The following is an 8,963-nucleotide window of genomic DNA, read 5'->3' as shown; positions in this document are numbered from 1 at the left end:
TGAGCAACCTGTTTTGGTGAAACTCTCAGCTGGTTTTTGGAGCCTTATGTTTGCCTGTAAAGATAGATACATGCAAAGATGTTGTTGCAAGACACAAGGGGGCAGCAAATCCAGCTCTTATTTTTAAAAGTGAAACAGGTACTCTGATAACTACAATTTGATATTCAATAGTTTGGGTAAGTTTCAGTATGTCCATACAATGAGAATTAGGCAGCAATAAAAAATGAATGAAACAGAGCTACAAGCAGCAACATGGATAAATCTTACAAACGTAATGTTTTGTGAAAGAAGCAAGACACCAAAGAATACCTATGGTATGACTGCATGTACATAATGTTCAAAAATCGGCAGAACTAAGCTATATTGTTGAGGAGACATACACAGGTGATCAAAATGAAAGAAAATCAAGGAAATGATATTCACAAAAGTGAGGCTTGTGAGGAACACAGAGCTCGTGGTCAGGATGGCACATACGAGAAGCTACAGGTCCTAGCAATAATCTATTTTTCACCTTTGCAGAAATTACATGGGTGCCCAATTTATCATAAATTGCTAAAGTTTACATTAATGGTTTGTGCCCTTCTTTGTACATATGTTTATATTTCACATTACAATATCTTTTAAGGAAAAAAAAAGAGGTTGACAAAGTGAGCAAGAACAGAGAAACACACAGGCTGGTAGAAAGAAATAGAGATTAAGAAATAAAGTAGCAAAGAGAAGCTTGGCGTTAGATAAAAAGAAAAGAGAGGTGCTAAGAGAGGGGATTAAAGGAGAATAGAGGAAGAGATGGGAAGAAATAGAAAGAACCAGGAAAGTCCTGAAAGAAAAATGTTTAAAGGAAGATAGTGTGAGGGAGAATGAGTAAATAACAAAGGTCAGTAGGGAGAGAGGAAATTAAAGAGAAAAGAGATGAAGGGAGAAACAGAGACAGTGAAGAGAGAAAGAGGTGAAGAGGGTTGAAGACAGAAAAAGTCTAAAAGATGAAGACACAAAGTTACTGGGAGGAAACATCAAACAGAAAATTCAGAAGGACAAGGGGTTCGGCAGGTTGAGCAGTCAACCCTGAGTCCTCAAGGAAGCTCCGTCTTGCAGGGGACTGCAACTAGAATATAATGATCCCCAAGAGACCTTTAGTGCCAGCAATGAGTTCTTCATCTGTGCGTTTGTATGAGACAGACGGGGCTGGGAAAGGCAGGGCTGGGGCCAAAGCATGAATGAGGATGGTCACCATTCACCAAAAGCATGGACTCAAGACTTCTTGACTGCCATCTTATTAGAGACTTTTATGTAAACTCCACCAGATGTCTCTCTCTCTTTGCCCTACTACTTTCAGGTTTAGTTTATAACTTTCCCTTCTCCCCCTCCTCCTCCTCCTCCTCCTCCTCCTCCTCCTCCTCCTTCCCCCACCATCCCTGCACTCATGGTTACTTGGTAAGAGTCCTGGGCCTCAAGGCACAGCTGGACACACTGCTGATGCTCTGGAGACATCCGCGGTCTCCATGTTGGCGAAAAAAATTGGCACAGGCTAGGGCATGTTTCATCCCATTGCTCAGAGAAACGTGTTAGCTAAAAAGTACACCGTGAGCAGGTAAATGGATCAGTGAAGCAGGAACTTTAGTTACCCTCCTCAGTGCTTTATCACTACGCATTATTCTCAGCACCAAAAGTTTCTATGGCTTGGGAAAAATTCCAAGTGTTGTCAAGAGTTGGAGTCTAACAATTTCCATTTTTACTTCTTATCTATCTCTGCTTCTTTCTCCTGGACAAATTATGCCTTTGTGTTGAGAGGCCTCTCTGCTAGAGAAATCTAATCATAATTCTAGCTAAAAGTCAAAATTTGGCTTGAGTCAAAAAAGGTCAGATTGGCCAAGGAGTGAGGGTATAGGTGCTACCAGGGAGATAACTCACTTCTTCTCTAGGGCCATCAGGAGCTTTGTGAGGGGGTAAGCCAAAAAGAGGACACGCTTCCCTGAGCAGAGGTGGGGCTTCTGATGGAGTCAGAACTGTGAGAAGGTTAAACTCAACTGTCACCCCATTGGGCCTTCACAATGAGGGCTGGGTTCTGCCGAGGTGTCCTTGCCAAGATGTGCTTTAGAGTTCACACTGTTAGCACCCCTTCCACCCAAACTTCATGAAAACACACAAAAAAAATGTATAAATACTGAGTGATCATCTGCAATATCCCTGGAAAACAAGGAATAGTGTCGTCAAGGACCAGAACCTTGGAGACATTTTTTCAGGGAATGATGTAGATGAAATGAGATTGAGAAACACCTTGACCAACTAGCCACATGTGAAAAGAGGGCCTGAGAGAAAAGTAAGTGAGGAAAAGCCCTGCCAGAATCTGTAAAAACCACCAAGTGGAGCAGGAGGGCTGAGGGGAAGGGCAGGCCCTGGACCACTGGGGGATCGCACAGAGGAAAGACAGGCTAGAAAAGAAATTGTGGTAAGCAACAAAGTAATCACTGTAAACACAGGTATGAAACAAGGTGAGGTGACAAAAGGATTCTTGAGAGATAAGGAACACAATGCAAAAAAATTAATAGCATGTATAATTTAATAGTACTAGGTAAGCTTTATTAAGTAACTATGTACAGGTATGGCACTAAGTGCTTTACATGCATTATCTCATTTAATCCTGATATATTGCCTATATAGTAGGTCCCATCATGATACCCATTTAAGGATGAAGAAACTGAGGCGTGAAGAAAACTTGACCAAAACCACACAGCACTGAAATGTTACCCAGGCTGGTGGAACTCGGCAGCCCATGCTTTTAATAACCATGGAATGTTTCCTTACATGTGACTCCAATACAAACTAAAGAATTCATGAGTTAGGCAGAGAGTTAGATGTTAGGAAACTAGTTTTAAAAACTACCCTGACTCAAACACACCATGTGATATTGTTCTGCTTCCCCAGAAATAAGGAAGACAGAATGCAATGAAGAAAGGAGAGAAAGAGGAAAGACAACATCAGAATGCCAGAATAAACTGAAGGGATACAGGGAGAGAGGAGAAGGGAGAGAAGGAAAAGTAAAATGGGAAAAGGGAAATGAGAATAGGGGGACAAAAGGCCAAGAGACATAACAAGCGCAGGAAGAATTTGAGAGGGAGGGGAAAGTATAGATAATAGGGGGTGGGTTAAGGAGAAAAAGGAAGTGGAAGGGGATAACATTAATAGAAAAAAGAGAGGAGCAAAAGACAAAAGGTTGAATCAGTAACAGGATACAGAGCTTTGTCCACTAGTCATCTAACTCCAATCATGTCTGAGTCTTAGTTTTCTCAAATGTAAAATGAAATGCTTACTTCATTGGTTTTTGTGACAACTAAATACAATAACATGTAAATCACTTGAAATACTATAGTCACCTAATGATTTTTTTTAATTTTGTGGATAATAATTCCAATGCCAACAATAAGCCAAGTTTCAGAAAAAAAAGGATCTAATTTTACTCAGCTTTCTATAACTACAATCTAACACATGCCCTGGCACATAGCATACTTGTAATGTGTGTTCAAATAAATTGACCAAAGACAGTCAGGGAAGGGAAGATACAGAATTTTTAGAAGCAAAGAAGATAGACACAGGAAAAGAGAAATGCAGACAAGAGAGAGACAAAGAAGCAAAGAAACAAGATTAAAATGAAAACAAACAAAAAAATGGAGGAAGAGGACCAACGTAGAGGAAGGAGAAAGAGGAAGCAAAGAACAACTTGGTGACAGCCAGGCAGCTCAGGTGAGAAGCTTCACTCAACAGTGAGACCTATAGTTCCACGGACCTCACAGGATATAAGCTGCCAGGCTGATACTTCTAGAAGAGACATGAAGCTGCAATGAGTGATGGGGCAGGAGACAACTCTGAGGAGGACTGCAGGGATGTGTTGAGGATTGAAGAGCCCATCACCATCTGTGTTTTTGAGATTTTTTTTTTTAAACCTCATAAGCCCAGACTGAGTTCTTCAAGCTCCATCTAATTTCAGCATCTAATTCTCAGGCAATAAACTCTGCTTGTCACAGCCACATTCTACTGCTGGGGCACTAGAGGTCTCAGCCCACGGCTACCTTCAGCAGATTGTAAAATACAAAGTTAGTGAGGGTTTAGTAACCATTCCATTGGATGAAGAATTTGAAGTTTGCTTCAGGGAATGTAGAAGTAGGCAGGGTTGATTAATGAGTGACTCCAATAACCAGGTGTTCCCTTAACTTTCTGCTGCATACCTGGATATTATCTCCTCCCAAGGGACCTCTTGGGAGTCCACTGCCTTGGTGAACTAAAAATAGGAACTCAGTATATTGGATTAGTAGATATCTGGGTAAATGGGGAATTGGCTAAACTAGTTCATTAAAAGCAGTGAGCATAGAAAATGGGAAGAAAGTTTGGACAGAACTTGAGGACCCAGTGACATCAGATGGGGCAGGACCATTCTAAGTATAACTGCTTGTCATGTGCCCTGGGAAATGGGAATGCAGTGGGAGGTGGAATTAAAATAAAAGACTTATTTCACTAATCATCTCGTTGAACACAGGAACAGGCATCACGGTCATGGTGCCCAATGACCAAATATAACATACAAAGGAGAGGGGTACTCCCCCCATGAATGCCATGGAGCATTGAGACATGATAGTTCTACTGCATCATAGTCACCAATTCCAGTGGGTACCGTGGTACCCAGGAGAGAAGCAGCAATGCCCAGTGGGACAAGGTGGTACATAATGGGAGATGGTGGTTCCTGAGAAAAGATAATAGCATTCAGAAAAAAGCAAGTACCAAAGTGTCCAGCAATAAGGACAGTGTAAAGCTGAAAAGAGGCAATGCAGAATGATGAGCAGCAGAATTTAATGAAAGGAACAGAAACAGGAGTATCAGCAGAGACTGTGGTTGGCAGATAGAAAATGCCCCAGAGTAGAATGCCAGGTGAGAAGCAAGAAACCCACAGCTGCCCTGATAATTCCCAGAGATGATTATTGGGGAAGTGGTTCATTTATTAAGATGGTACCTCAGTCCCCAAAACTGTCAAGGGGAGAGAGAATCTACTGTTTGGGGCACAGCTGAACCTAACTATCTTTAGTTTTCATTCCTTGAGATCCATCCACACTCTGTGTTGGTCAGGAGCTAGCAGGCAACTTGCAATCCTGAGGAAAAGGTCAAAAGCATTAGACGGTTGCTTTCCTGACATCATTGAGCCATGGCCTCCCTCTGGACTTACGTGAGGAAAATAAACTCCAGTTGGTTTAAGCCAGTGCTGGACTAGTTTATGTTACAATTAAAAGCATGCTATTCCCAACCCTGAAAAATAACTGAAAGGAATTATACCCAAGAACACGTAGCTAGCTATTACATGGACCCTCTGTCAGAGCCACAAACCCAACTCATCTTGATGCTTTACTGGATCCTCTGTTGGTGTCCGTGGCCATCTATTATCTATCACCCCAAAATATTTAAAGTACAAGACTCCCCAGAGTTCAGACCCAAAAGAGAATGAACTAAAATAAGTGAGAGATAAACTTACAATCCAGGGATAATTTATTGGGTGGTGGGGAAAGAAGTTGTTGTTTTATTTATTTTGCATATAGGAGAGAGAAACACACACGTTTATAGTAGAGACAGGAAGCTGTTGAAAATACAGAATTCCAAGAGAATGAATGATGGTACACGATAAAGGAATTTTCCTGAACAGGAGAATGAGTTCTTATTCCTCTGGGCCTAGACCACAAGGAGGTGATAACTAAATAAAGTTTCAGGTGTGCAGGCAGGAAACTAAAGGAGTTAAGTTGAAGGGAAGGTTCTACTGGGAGAGGGATGCAAACAAAAGGGAAGGATGGACACTTAGGGAGAAGTAATGGTGGTTTGTGACAACCTCTGTGGAAAATAGAGAAGCAGCTGTTGGAAAAGACGACGCTACCACTATTAAGATTTGCCCCAAGCTTACAGATAATCAAATTAGACTTTTGGTTAGAAATGGAAGCAGTCTAAATACTTGCTTTTATTCCCACTTTTTTCCCACACCACATAAAGACAAGATAAAAGATTATTTTTAAATATATAAATCCATAAGGACAGACAGAATGGGAAATGAGACTACAGACATCAGGATAATTTAATACGATTTTGGAAAATAGAATTGGTTAAATGAGTATTAGAAGAAAGTAGATGGTCAGTAGTCAGGAAACTGGAGCTGAAAGGCCTGCAGGTTAAAGCAGAAACCATCACTCACCTGAGGCATCAGCATCACCCAGGAGCCTGTAGAAATACAAATACTCTGGTCCCATTGCAGACCTACTGAATGAGAATCTCGGGAAGGTGGGGGCAGATATCTGTGTTTCCACAAGCACCTCGGGTGATTTTTTTTTTTAAGATTTTTATTGGGGAATTGGGGGGATGGGAACAGTGCTGGGGAATTGGGGGAAGGGGGACAGACAAGTTGCTGTCGTTTTGTTCTTCAGTCTAGTTGTGGAGGATGTCGCTTCACTGGCCCAAGTTGGCACCATCATTGCTCTCTTCTCGGGTGAGGCAGATCACTCGCCGGCTTCTGGACGGCCGCTCACGGCGGCTGCTGGCCGCTCACGCTGGCTGCTGGCCACACACGGTAGCCCATGGCAACTCACTGCAGCAGGGACTGCAGCCCATGCCGTCGCCGGCGACTCACAGCAGCCCAGCTCCAGGTTGAGCCATTGTTCAGCATCTTAGCTGTGGAGGGCAGTGTCACTGGCCCTCATATGTGGGATCCGAACCGGGGCCCTCTGGCATCCCAAGCGAGTTCTTAACCATCGCGCCACTCGGCCAGCCCTCGGGTGATTTTTATACTGCTCATTAGAAAAGAACTGCAATAGTAAGGTGTCAAAAATCAGCCTTGGAAATTTCAATCATCTGGTATCTCTGAGGACAGGGGTTCAGAGTGAGGCAAAACCTCCGAACTGTCTGAAAGTCTGTTTGAAGAGGGGTTAGAATTCCAGATTTCTTCTTTTAGTTGAAGAAGTCATATAACCATAATAACAGGAAGTTTACTTTCGGAAGATGATGAAGCAGGTGGACTTGAAGCAGAAATGGCTGAGAATGAGAATGAGTCAATATACGCCAAACAGGAAGGTTATAGAAGAATCACTTGACTCCAAAACTGTTGCAAATCAAGATTAAAATTACCACAGTAAAATAATTTTTTTTAAATCCAAGAGATTCAATATTTGAATAATAAACTCCCCAGTAAGAGAAAATTATAAAAAGAAACAATTTCCCAAAAAGAAAAACATGAATTTCTTCATTTAAGGGACCCAGCGGAAGTGTGGCACATTGACTACAAAAGGAACCACAACAGGTCTTTACTATGAAATTTCAGAACAGCAATAATAAAGAAAAGATCCTAAAATTTCCCATAAATGGGGGGGAGGGGGGTTTGTATACATAAGTTCAAGAAGCAGGTAGGCATTGGCTTGCTCCACACAACCCTAGAAGCTAGCAGATGGAATAAGGCCTTCAACATTCTGAAATAAAAGTATTTCCAACCTAGAAGTCTATACCCTGCCATTTTTTTAATTAAAATGAGAGAAGAAGAAAGATATTTTCAGATATATAATGTCTCAAAATATTTTTCCCTCTCATGCACTCATTCTTAGCACATTACTAAGAGGAGGTATTACATCAAAATAAGGGAATAAACCAAGAGAGAGAAAGGTCTGAGCATATTGGAAACAGAGGATCTGACAGAGGACAAAGGGAAATGGATTTTTAAGTTTGATAATGTGGGGGAATCTATTGCCATAAAAAGCAGCTAAAGAACAATTATATGGAGGAGAAATCTGTTCATGACAAGCAGATTGCAAGACTTTTCTTCCATAACACAATTTAAAGGCGTATTTGTATGGTTTCATTTCAGGTCTTTCCAGGAGGTAGGAAATGTTGAAGTCCATTATTGGAAGACCTTGGTTACATCAAATTCATTTCTGATAGCAAGGAATTTTTAGGTGGCTCACAAATGAGATAGAAAATAGGAAGACAACAAAGACTGAAATAACATGTATCACATGGGAAATAGGGGACCTGGAAAAATTGTCCTTTATTTAGACTATGAACTAGGACCATTTATCTGACTAGAAGGGTTCATTATCAGGTCAAAGGTCAGGGAAGTTACCATACTAGATATTCCAAAGGAAATGTGCAGTAAGATAAATATCCACCTTTGGAAATTCCTCACTGGCCACATTTTCCCACATACTCTGGTCTCTATACACATGCATCAAAAAATCTCCAGCAAGTTGTCATGGCTGGAAGTTGGAAACTGCAAGTGACTAAACTTCAGCAAAATAAGACTTTAGTTTCAGGACCTCTGGTTTGAAGATGGGCATAAGGTTTCCATTTCTTTATCTTCTTGGAAATCAATTTTAAGCAACCAGCAGAATGAGAAGCAGAAATGCAAACTTTTTTTTTCAGAGAAACTAGGAGACTGATGAAACCTGTAGTCACAAAACTAGAGGAAGCAGGAAGAGTTAGGGAGAGCACTGAAGTCCATGATGAGTATGGGAGGAAGTGGAAAGAGGATACCCACAGCTAATGATCTCAGAAAGAGATCATAAAGTACATTAAATATACTTTCTAAGGAAGGGAGCACACTGTGAAATGTAAAACCTAAATCTTTTGTTAATAACTGATGGGATATAGTGTAGAGACAATGACAGGTTTCCTGGACCTAGTTTTGATGTGAAAAGTGGAGGAAGCCAGGTTGAATTACACAGAGAAGACATAATTTCAGGTAACAGTCTACCCATGCAGTAGAGGAAGAAGAGAGACTTGCAAAGTGAAAAGCCTTATAGCTGCCTTTTTCTATTATTAAGGAGAACTAAAGGCTATAAAAATTCATACTTAAAACTCATAACAAGGGCCGGCCGAGTGGCGCGATGGTTAAGAACTGGCTTGGGATGCCAGAGGGCCCTGGTTCGGATCCCACATATGAGGGCCAGTGACACTGC

The sequence above is a fragment of the Hipposideros armiger genome, unplaced genomic scaffold (genome assembly GCF_001890085.2).
Source record: "Hipposideros armiger isolate ML-2016 unplaced genomic scaffold, ASM189008v1 scaffold_14, whole genome shotgun sequence".
NCBI classification, from domain to species: Eukaryota; Metazoa; Chordata; class Mammalia; order Chiroptera; family Hipposideridae; genus Hipposideros; species Hipposideros armiger.
The sequence above is the reverse complement of the archived record's forward strand: the minus strand, read 5'-3'. Positions refer to the sequence as shown.